Genomic DNA, 17,353 nt, shown 5'->3' on the forward strand with positions numbered 1-17,353 from the left:
CCCCTGCATCGGCAGGCGGACTCTCAACCACTGCGCCACCAGGGGGGAAGCCCTCATTTTATACTTATAGAAAGTTCACAATATTTTTCCTTTTTATTACAGCATCCCATTAAGAAAACAGAGCAAGTATAACCCCATTTAATAAGAAAGTTAACTGATGGACATATTAAGGCCAAGGAGGTTAATTGGCATGGCCAAAGATACTCTGTCCATGTCAAATATAAAATTAAAGCACAATTCAACATTTTCCTCTAATATTAATTCTGAAAGCTTTTAGACCAAGAAGCATATTGAGACGTTCAGGGTAAAATGGGGGATGGCACTAAGTGATTTTTATTGAATTACATTAAAAATGTATATTGTCATATCATCCAGCTCCTTTAGGGCTAAAATAAGGTTTCACTCTGGGGTGTATTTCTTTCTTGAACTTTTAAATTAGCAAAGTGTTTGCAAAAAGTCCTAGAGTTATTTTCATGCCACATTTCAGTGCATCACTGATGTGAGGATACAAAAACCTTGACTTAATGAAAGTTAAAGTCTAACTACCATAGATGGAGTTAAAGATGTGGCAAACCTTGTAGACTCTCTCTTCTACTTGTATTTCAAAGGTACAGATCTCTTTTACGAGTTGACACCTCCTAGAATGGTCTCTGATTCGGGCTTTAGAATTGAGCATCCAGTTAAGTGCATGGTTGAGCATCTGATAAAGAAGCTTCTGATGGGATGAAACAGGATTAAATTACTGTGATTGAAATGAGAGCAGTGTATGGGTATCTAGCATTTATTGGGAACACTTACCAATCAGGAAGACATTGTCAAGGTCAGGCAAATGGACCAAGAGAAGGGTATTAGCCTTGGCTACATGTTACTGATGTCACAACTCTCATTAGGCAGGGGAAAAAGGCCCACTGAGAGTTTCTTGATGATGAAAACAGGAGGTGCATTAAGAGGAATGCCTGTTATCAAGAGTATCAGACGTTGTGACCTAGAAGAAACCACCGAGATTGACTGATGCTTTTCAGGTCTGAACTGGATGGATAATGATGGCTGCCTGGACCCCAAATGAAGAAATTTTAATTATAAATGGTAAAAAAAGAAATGACTTTATATTCCAGGGAGTATTCCCCGAGGTAGTCAGTATAAATAATAGGATTTTTCTTCTCTGTAGGAAAATGTAAGTAGAGGGACGGGGGGTTCTGAAATTGGAGTTAAACACAAACGAACTTGTAGATGAAGATGTGAGTTGAGTTGCTCTTAACCACGTACTTGTTATCTATCAATTGTTTAAGAGTCAAACCAGTGAATATAAAGGAAAGGTAAACCCTTTACCTTTACACGAAATAGACCCTCAGCAAATGTGGATGTACATTTTTAGTTCTACTATGTTCAGATCATTCTAGCGGTCCATGAAATTTGCAATTTTGCTGAGCCACAAGCTTGACTTCTGAATTTGAGGTTGGAACGAAAGAGCAAGTTGCTTGTTAGGAAGTGACCTGTCTAGTAAATAAGAGGTAATATTTAAAAAGTTGTTGTTTTGGTTTGTTTTAGTTTTTAATTTGCCAGCAGCTCTGGCAAAAATAGGTAGGGGGTAACATGAATATTTGCAGTAAAATATTTGAATTACTTGGGTTTTATTTCATGTTAAACTTATCTTTCATTAACATAGATAATCACATTTCTTTGGAGGAGATGGAGTGGTTCCACATTTCTATTTAGGAGTTTCTTAGAGATCACAAATAGTAGGAAGGGGAAGACTTTTGTCATGAACCTACATCTCCACAGTAAGCATCAAAGTTTAATTCAGGAGAAAATTAAATAAAAATTGCAAGAGTTAATTTTTTTATCTTAGTTTCAAGTAAGCTCATCTTTCCTTAAAAAAAAAAAGAGAATCTGATTATTGTTGCTAAAGAAGTTGAGATACAATTTTGAGTAATAGGTTATCTAGGCATTTTCCTCATACTGTTGTGTGAATAATGTAGGATCAATTCCAGGTTATAAGGGTGAAAGTTATTTTTACTGCAGTGGCTGTGTGCATGTCACACAATTTTGTGTAGGGTATCCTCAGAAGTCTCTTTGAGAGGTCTTTGGAAACTGCAAACCTAAACTTAAGTCCTTCTAAGGACTAAGGATATTTGAGGTCCCAGGAGAGTAGAGCCAGAGTGAGGCTCATTGAATTTAGCAAGAAAGGACCTGATTTTGGGAAATAAAGCACAGAACTGTGAATTTGGACCCATGGTAGGATCTGATGGTAGCTCTGAAGCTGCAGGGAATCTTGGAGCACAGATTTTTGTTCCTTGATGTATGTAAGCAGGACAAATCTTTTCAGTCAGCAATATATCAGCATTTGTGTCTTCCCATTTTGCTCTGAGGCTGCCTCTAAGTTTAGAAGCTGCAGAGGCAAGAAGATACTATCTTTTCCCTGTTTGCCCCCCTCTCTGCAGGCATTTGAGGGATAAACAAATGAAAAAATGTGAAGCCCTCCTTCTGATTTTGAAATCAATGATGACAAAGGAAGGAGCAATTAAGAGGTAGATCAAGAGCTGAAACAAAATGAGCCCTGGGGATCTATCTTTACTTTTGAAAAATATGTTAAGACAAACTATGTTTTTGCCTTTTCTGCTTCAGGTTTTCATTCTTCACACTGAAACAGTATAGTGGTTTGAGTCACTGTATCTCAGTAGTGGTGCGTTTTATTTGCCTCAAATCTTCTATAGTGGGATTTTTCTTTCATCATGCCTTTTATTTTTAAATTTTTTAAATTCAGTGATTGGCTTTACAGATATTCAAGCATTCCTAGATGCATGTCCTCTTGCAGTGTGTACTCCTCCAGGTCTGCAAAAATCATGATTTTCCTGATTCAAAGATCTAAATACATGGAAAGACATCTTATTCCATGGATCAGAAGACTTAATATTGTTAAGATGGCTTACGCCCCAAACTAATTTACAGATTCAATCTGTAGAAAGGGATAGCGATCCCTACTGAAATCTTAGTTGCCTTTTTCACAGAAATTGACAAGCTGATTCTAAAATTCATATGAAAATGCAAGGGATCCAGCATAGTCAAAACAATTTTAAAGAGGAAGAACAAAATTGGAAATCCAAAACTTCCCAATTTCAAAACTTATTACAATAAAGCTACAGATAATTTAAAAGCTGTCTTTCATGGAGGCATAGAACAAGGCTTTCCTTGGTCATAGATTTCAAGAAAATTTTGAAACCTTGAAGTCTTAAACAAGACTGAAGCTCATTAAAAAAAGCTGAGGCGTTCTTAAGGGAGAAGTATAAAATTTTCCAACCGAGGACTGTAACACTGAAGACTTCAATTCTATATTATGGCCACTAGAGGAGAGAGGGGAAAGAAGGGAAACAAGGATGGGGCCTTTGAAAAGATGGGGAGAGATGCAAGCAGACAGTTCTCCACTCGAATGAAAAGAAGAATAAAAAACGGCTCATCTAGCGAGAGAGACAAGATAGAGAGTGAGAGATGGGAGGGAGAATTTAGTGGCAAATGTGCTCAAGTATTACTCTGCTTTTTAACCATCCTAGTAAACAATACTGTATGGATTTTTGTGATTTTTGACCTCCTATACCTCTTGTGAATGATGGGGTGACCATCCTAACCCTCCCTATATCCTTTTAAAATATCACTTACAGCCCTATTTTCCTTTTTTCGTCCATGGGAAAGTAATCAACATCCTTTGAAATGCCTGTCCTCTCCAGCTATCTCAAATAGTATTCTGACTTGACTGGGAAATATTTTTCCTACTCTTATCTACTAAAGCTAATGTTTATTTTCTTCAATTCTAGTCACTTAACACATATTAAAGGCATGTGTTAGGTGTTAGAAATTTACTTTTCAACTTAGCTATTGGATCATTTAATTTAAACACAAAAGTTGCCTGATTAGCTTACTGTTGTTTTCAATAGCTATTTGGATATCTAGATTACCCGGATGTCTGAAAGTTAGTGCCCGTTGATGTGCTGAATAAGATGATGCTTGTAAGAGAGTCTTTCCCATTGCCTTGCACATAGCAGGTGCTTAGTGGTTATTTGTTTTCTTCCTTAATAGTGAAATTTATAATGGAAGTTTTTTTTTAAGTGGCAAAATTACAATCTAAAGTTAAATGAGTTAACTAAGGCTTCAATTTTCTTTCTGAGTAGATTTCATGTTCATATATATAGATAGTCTTGTTAGGATCCAACTAAAATTAAAAATTCAAAAATTTCACAACACTAATTTAAAGTTTCATATTTGCACCCATGGCTTAACACACTTTAAGTTTCCTCTGACTTTTAAAATGTCCCTTTGGTATCTCTAGCAGGTGTTTTAGGTATAAAACACAGTTCTTTCTGATCTCAAGCCCAATCTGAGGATTGTGGGATCCTCAGCGATTGAACAAGTCATTTAGGATTATTCTGGAAAGTTACAAAATGTTATTACAGCTATGAATACCCATGATGGTCTCATTCACTCATTAATTTATCCAATTAATATTTATTGAGAACTTATGTCCAGCTGTGCCCACTCTGGCATACAGTGGTGACAAACAGGCTGATTTCCTCCCTTCACGGAGTTTTATTTTTGTGACGTAAATTAGTTGAGCAATTTTGACTCCCTTCCAAGCCTGTTTTAGATACCATAGTTTTGAAAGATTTATTTTAAACAATAATCCTATCATTGAAGAATAGGTCACAGACACAGACCTACTAGAGCATGGACTTGAGGATATGGGGAGGGGGAAGGGTAAGCTGTGACGAAGTGAGAGAGTGGCAGGGACATATATACACTACCAAATGTAAATTAGATAGCTAGTGGGAAGCTGCCGCATAGCACAGGGAGATCACCTCTGTGCTTTGTGACCATGAGAGGGGTGGGATAGGGAGGGTGGGAGGGAGGGAGACACAAGAGGGAAGAGATATGGGAACATATGTATATGCATAACTGATTCACTTTGTTGTAAAGGAGAAACTAACACACTATTGTAAAACAGTTATACTCCAATAAAGATGTTTAAGAATAAATAAATAAATTAATTAAAAAAAAAAAAAGAATAGGTCAGGAAGCCAGGTAAAGTTGCTCTGAACGAGAAGTCTTGAAGATCTCTGTCTTCACCTTTTTTTTCTCCGCATTTTTTCCCAAAATTTTATTTTGAAAAATTTGAAATCAGCAGACAAGTTGCAAGATTCATATAATTAATACTCATAAGCCCTTCAATTCACCAATTGTTGACATATCTTCACCTTTTTTTTTTTTTAATTTATTTTTGGCTGCATTGGGTCTTCGTTGCTGTGTGTGGGCTTTCTCTAGTTGTGGCGAGTAGGGGCTCCTCTTCGTTGCGGTGCAGGGGCTTCTCATTGCAGTGGCTTCTCTTGTTGCAGAGCATGGACTCTAGGCGCTCGGGCTTCAGTAGTTGTGGCACGTGGGCTCAGTAGTTGTGGTGCACGGGCTTAGTTGCTCCACAGCCTGTGGGATCCTCCCGGACCAGAGCTCAAACCCGTATCCCCTGCATTGGCAGGTGGATTCTTAACCACTGCGCCACCAGGGAAGTCCATGTCTTCACCTTTTTGACGACTGTCATACTTACATCTCCTAAGAGTATTGTAGGCAAGAATCTTACAACATAGGCTGATGAGAAGTTAAATCAAACGGTTTCTAAGGCCCCTTTCAGTCTAGGATTTGGTGAATTGGTGATAAACCAGGGAAGAGGAATCTCTCCAAAATGACCCCGGAAAAACACAGAAACCCCCTAGAATGTGCCACTTAATTTTATGTAAATGTAGTAAGCTCTAATGAGCAGCTCTGGGTTATGTCTATCGCACTATTGACCCTTGCTCATCCTTTATCATTTTGAGCAAAGAAATTCTGGAGTCTAATGGAAAAGCATTATAGAGCTTTTATTGATCTCTGCTGCTCACTGTGAACTGGAGCTAGATACTTGTTAAGCTAAATGAGCTCAACTGAGACTCTGGCTGTCAACGTTTACACAGAACCTGTGCATTAGCCTCTGGGTCTGCAGGGGCTTTCTTCTGATCAGGCATAAACATTGCACATGGAAAATTTTGACCTGGGATTTCTGGTAGTCATTAAGAAAAATAAGGTATGACCTTTTATTTTTTAGTGCAATATAGCAACTTTTGTTGTGTGTATTTCAGAAATAGTTATGTTTAGAATTTATTGTTATAAAGTGTTTTTCTACTTTAACATTTGGTAGCATTTCCTCATGGTTAGTAAGTAAAATTATAACCTCGTGCTTTGTTGAGTGGGCAGTGTTAATCTCACTTCAGTGTCCTTCGTGGTTGGAGATACTTAAGCAGAGGCTTGGGAGGGATTAATATTACAGGGCAGTGATTTTCAAAGTGTGGTCTTTAGATCGGGAGCGTTAGCCTCACGTGGGGACTTGTTAGAAATTCCCCCTGCTCCGGGTGGTTCTGATGCATGCAAAAATTTGAGAACCCTGTAATAGGAATATGAGCCTTAGATCAGTACTTCTGTAGGAAGAAGAAGAGGAAGGTGAGTATCAGAAGCCCCTGGTTTCTTCTTTTCTCAAGCTCACAGTCTCTCTTCCTTTGGCCCTCCTTCTGCTCCCATTGTTGCACAGTGAGCTATTACTCTGAGAATCTGACACACTCTTTGGAGGCTTTGGGGTGAATCTTTGGACTAGAATGAAATTTTCTAGGAGATGGTCAATCATGATGGTGTCATGTGCTGACCTTGTGACCTTTTTAGGATTTATAAAGTTCTGTTGTCTTTGCATTTACTATAGATACACTGATAGCCCCAACTGCTACTATGAGTTAGACAGAAATAGTAGATGTACGTGGTTTTACAATCTTGAACTTGCTTCTGGTTGCCGACCTTTCCTAGAAAAGTTGAAAATGTTCTACTCTTTTCTGAAATAAAGGTTTGAGTACTATTGAGTACTATTGTATAATGCCTTGCACTTTGGGTTTCTCACCCATTGAGAAAAGACAGTGCAACGGTTGGGCTGATCACGTGGCCTTTGAATCCAGGCTGCTTGGGCACAAATGCTGGCTCTGCTACTTGCTCCATGTGTGACCTTGGGAAAGCCCTTATCCTCCTCTTGGTCAGTTTCTTCATTTGTAAATCAGGCTGGGAATAATGTCTCCCTTTTACTAAGTAGTAAGCATTTAATGCCTTAATACATGTTAACTTCCTGGACACTTGATAAATACTCAATTAACATTAGATATTACTACTATGACTATTGTGTAATGAGAAAATTACCTACAACAGAGAAGATAACTAATTAGAACAATAAGTGTGACTGGAAAATATATATAATCTGTCAGGATAGAGTAAAGAAGCTATAGAGTCAGACACACACAGGTTTGATTTCTTGGTATGTGTCTTCTGGCAAGTAATTTAGTCATACCCGAGCCTGGATTTTCTTATCTTTGAAATGGAGATAATGCTTTCTGCTTTGCAGGGCAGTTGTGAGAAGAAACAAGAACATTTTGGAAGAGGCTGGTATACTCAATACAAATGGCATTATTCTTTTTATTGCTGCTTGCTTTTCTCGAGCTAAATTTTAAATAGCAACTTCCCTTTCCTATGGAAATGTAGGGAGTCTGATTTAGAGGAAATGTGTATGTGCTGTGGAATGGCCCATATGCCACTTTGCTATTAGAATATGACTCATTATTTCTAAACTTAGTGTTGCTTTATTTGTATGCTATTTGCTTTTCTCAGAAATCCCTATGTTCAGATCCAATCATAAACGTTGGATAATAAAAGAGAGTAACCTCAATTAAGTGCATTTTTTTGGAGCCACCGCACGTCACTCATATGAGGTTGTCTGACCAAGCCGTCACGTAAAGAGGACTAGTATTCTGGTAAGGCAACTGCGGAATTCTACATTTGTACAAAGCTCTTTTATTTACAAAGGTTTTAAAATTGTATTATGTATTCTATTGAGGTACACTGTACATATGGTGACAGGTGTAGATCTGAAGTCTGCATTCAATCATTCTTGACGAATGCATACACTTCTTCTTTCAAATGTATAGAACATTTCCTTCACCCCAGAAAGTCTCCTCATGCCCCTTACTCAGTCAATTCCCCATGCAACCACTATCCTAATTTCTATCCTATTGGTTAGCTTTTTTTGCTGGAAGACTTCCTATAAATTGAATCATGCAGTCTTTTACGTCTATCTTTTTTTTTCCTTTAGTATAATGTTTTTGAGAGTCATCTGTGTTGTTGCATGTGTAAATAATTTGTTCTTTTTTGTTGCTGAATAATATTCTATTGTGTGGCTGTGTCTCTGTTTATCCATTTTCCTGTTGAGGAACACCTAGGCTGTTCCCACTACTTTTCATCATCAATGTAATTATGTTGAATAAGTAGAAGGTTCTAATATCTCCATGTTCCAGACTAGAAAGCTGGAGCTTAGAGAAATGAGGCAATGTAAGTTCTCACTGCTGGCAAATGCTGAATCCAGGAGGAGAATCTGGTCTTCTGGTTCCAGGGCCTCTGTTTTCTTTCCATTTTCCAAGGCCAGTTTGTTTCTGGCCTTTACCTGGAGTTCTGCCCTATCTGACTCCAGGATTCTGTCTAACTCTGCCTCATCTTTGAGAAAGACTCAGAATGTCAACATTCAGGAATTCAGCCCTACTCTGAGGTAGCCCTTGGCAGAGCTTTAGTTTCTCAGGTGGAGCGAATGGATTTCTGAGGCTGGCCCAAGGGTTGAAGCAGAGCAGGGGATCTGGATGGCATTGGGTTAGATTACAGATCTTCAGATCTGTTCAGATGTTCTGAAGGTGCTCTAGGAGAGAAGCTTTGTCTTCCGGGGTGCAAAGGGAAAAAGGATGGGCATGGAGTAGGACAGGCCTCTGTTAAACCCCAGCTCTGCCACACATGCTAGCTATGGGAGCTCAGGCAACTCCATCTGTAAAGTTTCTCCATCTGAGTCTGTTTCTCCCTCTGGAAAGAGGTATTTTAATGCTTCTCTCCCAGGTCCCAGTGAGGCAGTCCGTGACATAGAACCTGCTCTTTCTGTGCTGTATTAAGCTTAAGGGAGCATTACAGTGCGCTGTTGACCTTGCTGTTGGATTTCCATGTATGGAAGAACTAATCCTCCCCTTTATCTCTGAAGACACTAATTCATAATTTATAGACTCTGAACAGAGACAAGAAAGTTTACTTGTCAATAAAGTCCTCACAGAAATAAAGTAAGGGAGGGGCACAGAGGGATTCATTTGCTTTAAGAGATCTGGGAAAATGAATACAGCAAAATGTGTACCATGAAGACAGTCTTTTCTCATTCCTTCTCGAGAAGAATGAAGACATCTTCAGGAGGATGCTCCTTCTTCAGGATGCTGATTAGGCTGCATGGGTAAAGAAGGCCTGTAGGAAAAACAAAAGGAGAAAGCATTTTACTCTCAGGCTCCATGACCCCATTCCTGCCCTGTTATGGATTCAGCAATGTCTCTGGGTCTCCATCTCTCCACATATGACCCTTAAAGTGCACTCTGATACACACCTCAGGATTGATGTGAAATTTGATGAGTTTAGTTTTCCAATAACTTACGTGGATGCAAAGATTTTGGTAAAAAAATTTATCTGTATACTACGTAATTTGAGCTTAAGTGTGCTGTCCAAGAAAACCTTACAAGCTATGAGAAAATTTGATATGTGATCACTTAATAGTAGGGTATATTAAACTTTGGTCATAGCAAAAATTGGGAGGAGAACCTAGGGTTGGACAATTAGCTTGGTTATTAAGAGTGTCTGAGGAAATTTCAAACAGTCTGTGACATACTGAACTTGTTTTCAACCAAGATTGAAAAAAGCTGGTCTCAAGTGATCCAGCGAGGCCTTGCTGCTCTGCAGAGCACCCTTGCTTCCCAGCGCTTACCTTTGTTTCCCTCCATATTTCCAAGGAAAGGACACTCTTCTAAAGGCTCAGGGCTTGTGCTTGGAGAGGAAAAACAGTCCTAATAGTCTGGAAATCAGAGCGCTTGCAAAGCATTTATGCAGGAAACTGAATGATATGCTTCATTTATGGCTTTCCATAATTGGCATTTAAACACAGTCATTCTGCTGGCTCAGCTTTATAATGTAACAGATCCCTTGTGTGTAGGAGGAAGAAAGAATGAATATGCCTCTGAAAATGGGGTGCCTTTTTTCATGAAGAATACTTGAGAGGAAAGAGATGACCATAAGGCAAAGATGAAATAAGTTAAAAGGGGTAAGCATAGGATAGAGAAAAAGACATCCCATGAGGTGGATGTTTCTGTGGCAATTGTTTGGTTTGGGCTTTTCGTTGGAGAACATTTTCTTTCAGAATTTATACTATTTTATGTGTTACATTCAAGTGTATTGCATATTTTCCTATTTATTTATATATCTGTCTCCCTTCTAGGCATAAAGGAAAAGACATTTTGAATTTCAGGTGACGATAGGCATACAATTTAGTCACTTATTTAAAAGGTAACATTTATTGAGTGCTTTTTTAATGTACCAGGAACTGAAATAATCACTTGTATATGTATTGCTTTATATGATTCTCATAACAATCATATGAGAAAAGTATAATTTTTTTTAATTATTATTACATTAGAGATGAGGAGACCAAAGGCAAGAAAAGTTGCCAAGTTTAGGCAATTGTAAGTAGCACATGTCAAAGCCAGAGTATTTAACTATGGTTTTATACTGTATTGAACTTCTTGATGGTGGAAGTCCCATCTCATCCCTCTTGATATCTTCAGCACTCAGCTGTGTCTATAATACAATGTTTGTTGAATGATTTACAGAACCCAAACATCTTTAAAGGGACTTTTGCAAAACGACGGTTATCCTTAGATCTTTTTTCCTACCATGAACATTAAAGAGGTGGAGATTATTAAGGGGAAATTTGGAATCCCTTTCAGAAATGGTAGCTTTGGGCTTCCCTGGTGGCGCAGTGGTTAAGAATCTGCCTGCCAATGCAGGGGACACGGGTTCGAGCCCTGGTCCGGGAAGATCCCACATGCCGCGGGGCAACTGGGCCCGTGAGCCACAACTACTGAGCCTGCGCGTCTGGAGCCTGTGCTCCGCAACAAGAGAGGCCGCCACAGTGAGAGGCCCGTGCACTGCGATGAAGAGTGGCCCCCACTCGACGCAACTAGAGAAAGCCCTCACACAGAAACGAAGACCCAACACAGCCAAAAATAAATAAATAAATAAAAATTTATAGAAATGGTAGCTTTGAGTTGCCAATTAGACACCCAAATGTGAATGTTGGTTAAATAGTAGTATTTATGGGGCCAGAGCTTAGGGGAGAAATCAGGGCTGAAGATGAAAATATGATTGTCTTCAGTGAATAGATAGCATCTAAAATCATGGGCCTGGGAATTTCCTGGTGGTCCAGTGGTTAGGACTCAGTGCTTGCACTGCAGGGGGCATGGGTTCAATCCCTGGTCGGGGAACTAAGATCCTGCAAGCCATGTGGCATGGCCCAAGAAACCACAAAAAGAAACAAACAAAAACCCCACCATGGGCTTAGATGAGATTTATGGTGGGGCGGATGGTGTGGAAGAGAAGAGAAGAGGACTGAAGGCTTAGTCCTGGGCTTCTATAATTAGCAGCTGGGTACAGAAGAAGAAAAACTGAGTTGGAATGGGAAAACTAGGAGTGAGGAGTCATGGATGCCAAGAGAAGAAAGTGATCTGGGAAGATGAGCATGGACAGCTGTGTCACAATGCAGTTGGATGAGGACAAAGAAGTGACCATTGGGTTTGGCATGGCTGAAAGTCCTTGATAAGAGTTGTTTCATGGGCACGGTGGGGATGAAAGATGGGTAGAGTGGTTGGAGAGAGAATGGAAAGCAAGGATTCGTCAATTCTTTAAAGTTCTACTGTAAAGAGCTAAGGGACGGGGCAAAAGCTGAATGGGGACATAAGGTCAAGGGACACATTTTCAAAAAAAATAGATGAGTATTAAGGTCTATTTTATGCTCAAGGAAATGACCTAGTAGTGAGGGAGTAACTGAAGATGCAGGAGAGAGAGGGGAGAATCACTGGAGTGATGAGGAGGCAAAGAGGTAAGGGAAGCAGAGCTCCAACGGAGCATCTCCCATATTCCAGGAGGGAAGGCAGGATATGCGGTGCTGATGGTAACATTCCTCCTTTGCCTTCATATTATTAGACTCTCAAGAGCTGGTGGATTTCACAAATGGTAACTGATGTATTCTTATGGATAAATATATACACAGAAAGTATTCAGTCGGAAGCTGGTGTGAGAATCAGGTAAAATTTAACAGTCAAAGGCGATTTCATTATCAGACCTACATTTAATATTGAACTTTAAACTGCTTGCTATTTTCTAGGGCTGTTATCTCAGATTAAAGGAAGAAATTTGCTGTAAAAGTAAAGGCAACAAAATCATTAATTAAATGGTAAAATGTGAAAGTTTTCAAATCAAGAATCATGTCTTCTGTTTTTGCTCAAAGAAGTTAAATCTTTGCAGAAATAATGGGAATACTGGTGTCTATGATCAATTGTAACGTCTATGTACTGAGAACCTATCTGATTCCTGGCACTTTTCAAACATTCTTGCTGGTTTGTACAACGAAGCAAAGTGATTTTATTATGGTTTGACAAGTGAGAAAACTGCCAGTGAGGTTCTGCAGGGTTTAATGATTTGCTCAAGGTCACCCAGCTGGTAAGGTGAGATTTAAATTAAAGCTCATTCTGGATTCAGAGTTGCTCTCCCTCATACACTGTCTTGATATAGTGAATGTTTTGATATAAGTAATATCCCTGTTTAACATGGGAAAAACATTAGGCTCAAAATACTCCTATTGTTCTTCTAGTCTGGTGTATAGATATGGCTAAAAGGAAGGAAGGAAGAAAGGCAGGCAGGCAAGAAGGAGGAAAATTTATGTAAAACTAGAGAGAGTAGTATCATGAACCCTCATATCCCATGTTCCAGCTTCAACAGGGGTTGACTCCTGGGCAATCTTGTTTCATCTCTATTTAATCATATTTTCTCTCCCCTGACACTAGGTTGTTTTGAAGCAAATCCCAGACATCACATCATGTCATTCATTAGTATTTCACCGTATATTTCTAAAAGATAAAGATTATTTTTAAAATGTGACTTCAGTGCCATTACCACATGTTAAAAAAATTAACAATAATTCCTTAGATTTGCCAAATATGCAGTCAGTATTCAAATCACCCCAACTGTCTCATGCATGATGTTACAGTCAGCTTACTCCATCCAAGCAAGGGCTGTACAGTGTCACTGGTTGAGTGGTTTCTGAAGTCTCTGTTTCTACAGCCTCCTCTTTCCTCCCCCTTGTAATCTGTTTGTTATTTGTCCTATAGAGTTTCCACATTCTGGCTTTTGCTGATTCCATCAGTAGGCTTTGGTTTAACGTGTTTCCCTGACTTGATGTTTCTTGGAAATTGATTACTGATGCTTGATAAAACTCAGCAGTATGAAAGCAGGCCATGTACCACATAGCTCAGTATTTAAAGTCATAAACTAAGCTAGTTTAGAGTTATAAACTAAGTTATAAACTAAGTCAGCTGGCCATTCCCACCCACGGCTCCTCTGCTCCTGGAGCTGAAGGAGCCTCGTGTTCCTGGGGTCCAGCTTGCCCTGTAAGCACCTGAGTGGCTGCCAGGATCTGCTGGGGCAGGGCAGGGTGGAGTCAGGTACACTGGGGTTGCAGCTCCTGGCTGAGGCTGAATCCACCTGCACCTGAGTGTGGACTAAGTAGGTCAAATTCCCCAGGGAGCCAAGGGAGCAGGTCACCCTTTCCCACACCATGCTCCTCCAACTCAGGATTTCCAGGCACTTTAAACACCTCCCAGAATTATGCCTTCAAGTAGAGGGGTGGTAGGAGCACAGTAGTCTGGGGAAACCAGTCTGAAAAGACCACTTTTTCTGTTCAGTGTGGGCACTGTTGGTTGTTGCTCTCCTTCCTCTCTCCTGCCAGTCACCCTAGAGCTGCCCCTGCCCTGTGAACACTTCTGCATGGGGGATGGAGGCCTGCTCTGCTCTGGACCTCATTAAGGGTCTTTCTAAGCTGTGTGATTCTGTAGCTGTTTCCTGCTGAAGACACCCTGCTATTATACCCAAGCTCGGCCAGCTGCAAAAAGGCCCAGAAATCAGTCACAAGAACTGCTAAACTCTGGGAAAATTGTATGCCCACTTTACTTAAATGCCACAGAGGACAGGTTTGAATAATTTTATGTTTAATCTTTTGAATCCATCATCTCTAGCGTCAAAAAGCCATACAGTTTGAACCAGATATTCTCATTTCAGGTGAAGAGATACAAAACCACTCTTCCATCTAGATTGATCTATGGTTACTATGGAGATGATTTCCCTTGTGTCAAGATTTACACAGACATTTTAGAGGGACAAAACATTTGGGCTACTGTGTTCTTTAAAGACCTTGAGAGGTGGGGGAAACCAAAAACAGACAGTGTGTACAAACCTTGAATCTGAGCTGCTGATGTTTTAGTTGGGACACGTCACTGATTCATAGATGGTGAGGGGGGTGGACTATGTCCTGCAGATAATGGTGTCCATCTTCACAAGTATTTAACCTCACATATACCACTGTCAGCTCTGATGTGGTCATTCGGTTCATAGCTTGCTCTTTGATTTCAGAGAATTATTGATTTTATAACGGGTAGCCTATAGGCTCAGAATTATAAAGCACATACAAGCTCCACTGAAAGTAAATATAGGGGGAAAAGAAGGGAATTTTAAAATGGTGCTGATACCCAGCAAGTCGGAGCTTTGGGTCTCACTGAGTGGTCCTGGATTGTTTTTTTCATCCTGAGGCATATGAGTCATTAGGCTGGCCTGGATGTATCCATCAAGGTTCCAAAGCTTTTCCCTGGAGAGCATTCAAGAGCCAATAAATATACTTACCTTCCTCTCCTTGCTCCCTCAATCTCTTTCACATGCACCCAAACAGCCCAGCACTAAATTTTTGTTTAGTCCCCTGTTTAAGTGAAAATCTTGTGCCAAATTTATGTTCTACTGCATAATGTTTTGGTGTGTTTTAATATAAACTATTTCAAATCAATAAATTACCCCAAATCTTCAAATAAAATAGATGCTCCAGAATAATGTGCCCTGCTACCCGTGGCTCTGAGTACAGTGTAGTGTATGGCCCATCCTCCTAGTGGTGCACAAAATTCCATCTGGGAAATAGTGGGGAAGGGATACTTTTTGCTAAAAGCTGTGAAGGTTCAGTGCCTCTGGCTCTCTGTGTTGTTTGATACTGCATTTGAAATGGTGTTCTTTAAGCTGTGTGTTCTCCTTGACAATGCAGCTAGAAAGGGGAGCATAATAAATAATTCACACCTTATTATTCACTAGCAGTGGCTAGTGATAGCTCAAAGAGAACATGCATTTAAATAATGACAGTTGTATAATAATTGGTTATGGGGGGAATCATGAATGAAAATTGAGTGGCAGCTCTATATTTTAGAGATGGGGAAATCAAAATAATTACCTGTAAGTCATGGAACTAGTTGATGAACTCCTAGGGAGTCTGGACCTCGTTTCATTATTTTTGGCTTCTTAATGCCTAGCACGTAGAAAGTACTAAATAAATGCTCATTAAATGGACAACTGAAGAAAGTAGGGTTCAATCTTAAGGCCACTGTGATTTCCGTTTTGCGGAACCAGAGGTTCTTGGTGCCTTAGGGACAGATTTACTTTAACTCAGAGAGGATTTCTGTTCATAGTATCACTCCTCTACCTGGAACTAGGGATTGAAATTTCACCTTTACTGCATTTATCCATTCTGTGTCCTGTCCTGTGGCTTCTTCCTTTGCAAAGCCTTCCTATTTCTTAATTTTTTTCTGCCCTTCTCTGGCTCAGGCCCTGGTGCTTTCCCTGCTGGAGAATTACAATAGTCTTCCAGCTGGCCTTTCTGCTTTCAGACACTTCCCTTGCAAATATCCTGGTAGGCTGTCTATAGCGTAGTATTACCAACTCACACATTGTTCTTGCTACCCCTTGTCTAAAAACCTTTATCAATGGCCTGTGAAAGACCCATGGAATTCAGCTGAACTTCTTTCCTTGGTGTTGAAAAACTTCCCACTCTCACCTAACCTACTTTTGGGGCTTATCTACAAGGCCACTGCCATAAAACCTACATCCTTGACAATCTAGTTGTTCTACAACATTTCCTCATGCCTGAGGACATGGTACTAGAACATCTTGTTAACTTGTGAGGTTACCTTTGACACTTGATGGTTATTGGCTTGAGGATGGGGGGATGTGTCTTGTGCATCTCTGAATTTATTTCCCAACACAGCAAATACCATGGTGGAGATGCCCACCAGAGATGCTAAGTTCAGCTTCTCTGTGGGTCCTACAGCAGGAGTCAGTAGGTGGGACTTGGACGTGGAGGGCTGTCCCTGTGCCCCTGATGCTGGGGCACAGGGTAAGGGGATGAGAAAAAGGGAGCAAAAACCCCTGAAAGCAATGGGCAAGGTTGGGAGAGCTGGTGCTGATGGTGCCTTTTACCTGTTTGAACTTCTAGAAGAGTTGGATTACTGTGGGCAATCTTGGCGTTCTCTGCTGTGGTGAAACAGCAGGCTTGCAGAATGGCAGGTGATGAGAAAGAAGCAGGCTCAGAAGCGTTCAAATTAACGTCATGGAGAGGACTCAGGTGGGTGGAAACCCCGGTGAAACCTAGCATGTGGGTCCCTAGGTTGAGAGCTGGGAGGCATGAACCAGGATGATGACCAGCTTTCCCGGACAGGGAACCAGAATGCCTTTTTTAGGGCCAAGACTGGCTCAGCAGGGATTTCAGGGGCAAAGCCCTCATCTAAATGCAAAAACTGGTCTGAAAATTTCGGTATGTATTAAGTTAAGATACCCCACTGTTTGAGGAAATCTAGCCATTGTTGTCACGTGTGTGTGCGTGTGGAGCCTAAGAGCAGATGGTGCTAAGACTTCTTGAAGCCACACACCAAAGAGCCAAGTGAAAGGGTCTGTTAACTCCAGAGATAAAACCTGGGTCTAGGACAATTCTGATTTCAAATATTCTCTGAACTCCTCCCAAAGTAGCACTTATATTTATTACATCCTGTGCCTTTATTTCTTGAACCCAAAGCATAGCTCTTTTCTATCACAACACCACAGTCACGGAATTTTCTTCGAATACAAATAGAACATTTCCCCTTTGGCTTCTCCTGCTTTCCCTCTTTTGCTCTGTCTTCTCTCACTGCTTCCTGAGAACTTTCTTTTGCACCTTGCCAGAGGGTCAGCGCTCACAGTCAAATCCGAAGTAAAGCTTTGCAGAGGAGGGTGGGACCCAGAGGCATAGAATTCTTTTGTTTCTAGCCGTGGAATTTTCAGCACAATA

The 17,353-nt window shown here is 40.3% G+C and overlaps 1 protein-coding gene and 1 pseudogene across 3 annotated transcripts in view; one reads left to right on the forward strand and one right to left on the reverse strand.

Annotated features, from left to right (window-relative positions):
• Positions 1-16,684, reverse strand: part of LOC102986475 (uncharacterized) — a 27,333-nt pseudogene extending 10,649 nt beyond the window's left edge.
• OTOL1 (otolin 1) overlaps positions 1-17,353 on the forward strand; it is a 231,812-nt gene that overhangs the window by 106,829 nt on the left and 107,630 nt on the right. The window lies entirely within an intron of this gene.

The sequence above is a fragment of the Physeter macrocephalus genome, chromosome 1 (assembly GCF_002837175.3).
Source record: "Physeter macrocephalus isolate SW-GA chromosome 1, ASM283717v5, whole genome shotgun sequence".
Taxonomy (NCBI): Eukaryota; Metazoa; Chordata; class Mammalia; order Artiodactyla; family Physeteridae; genus Physeter; species Physeter macrocephalus.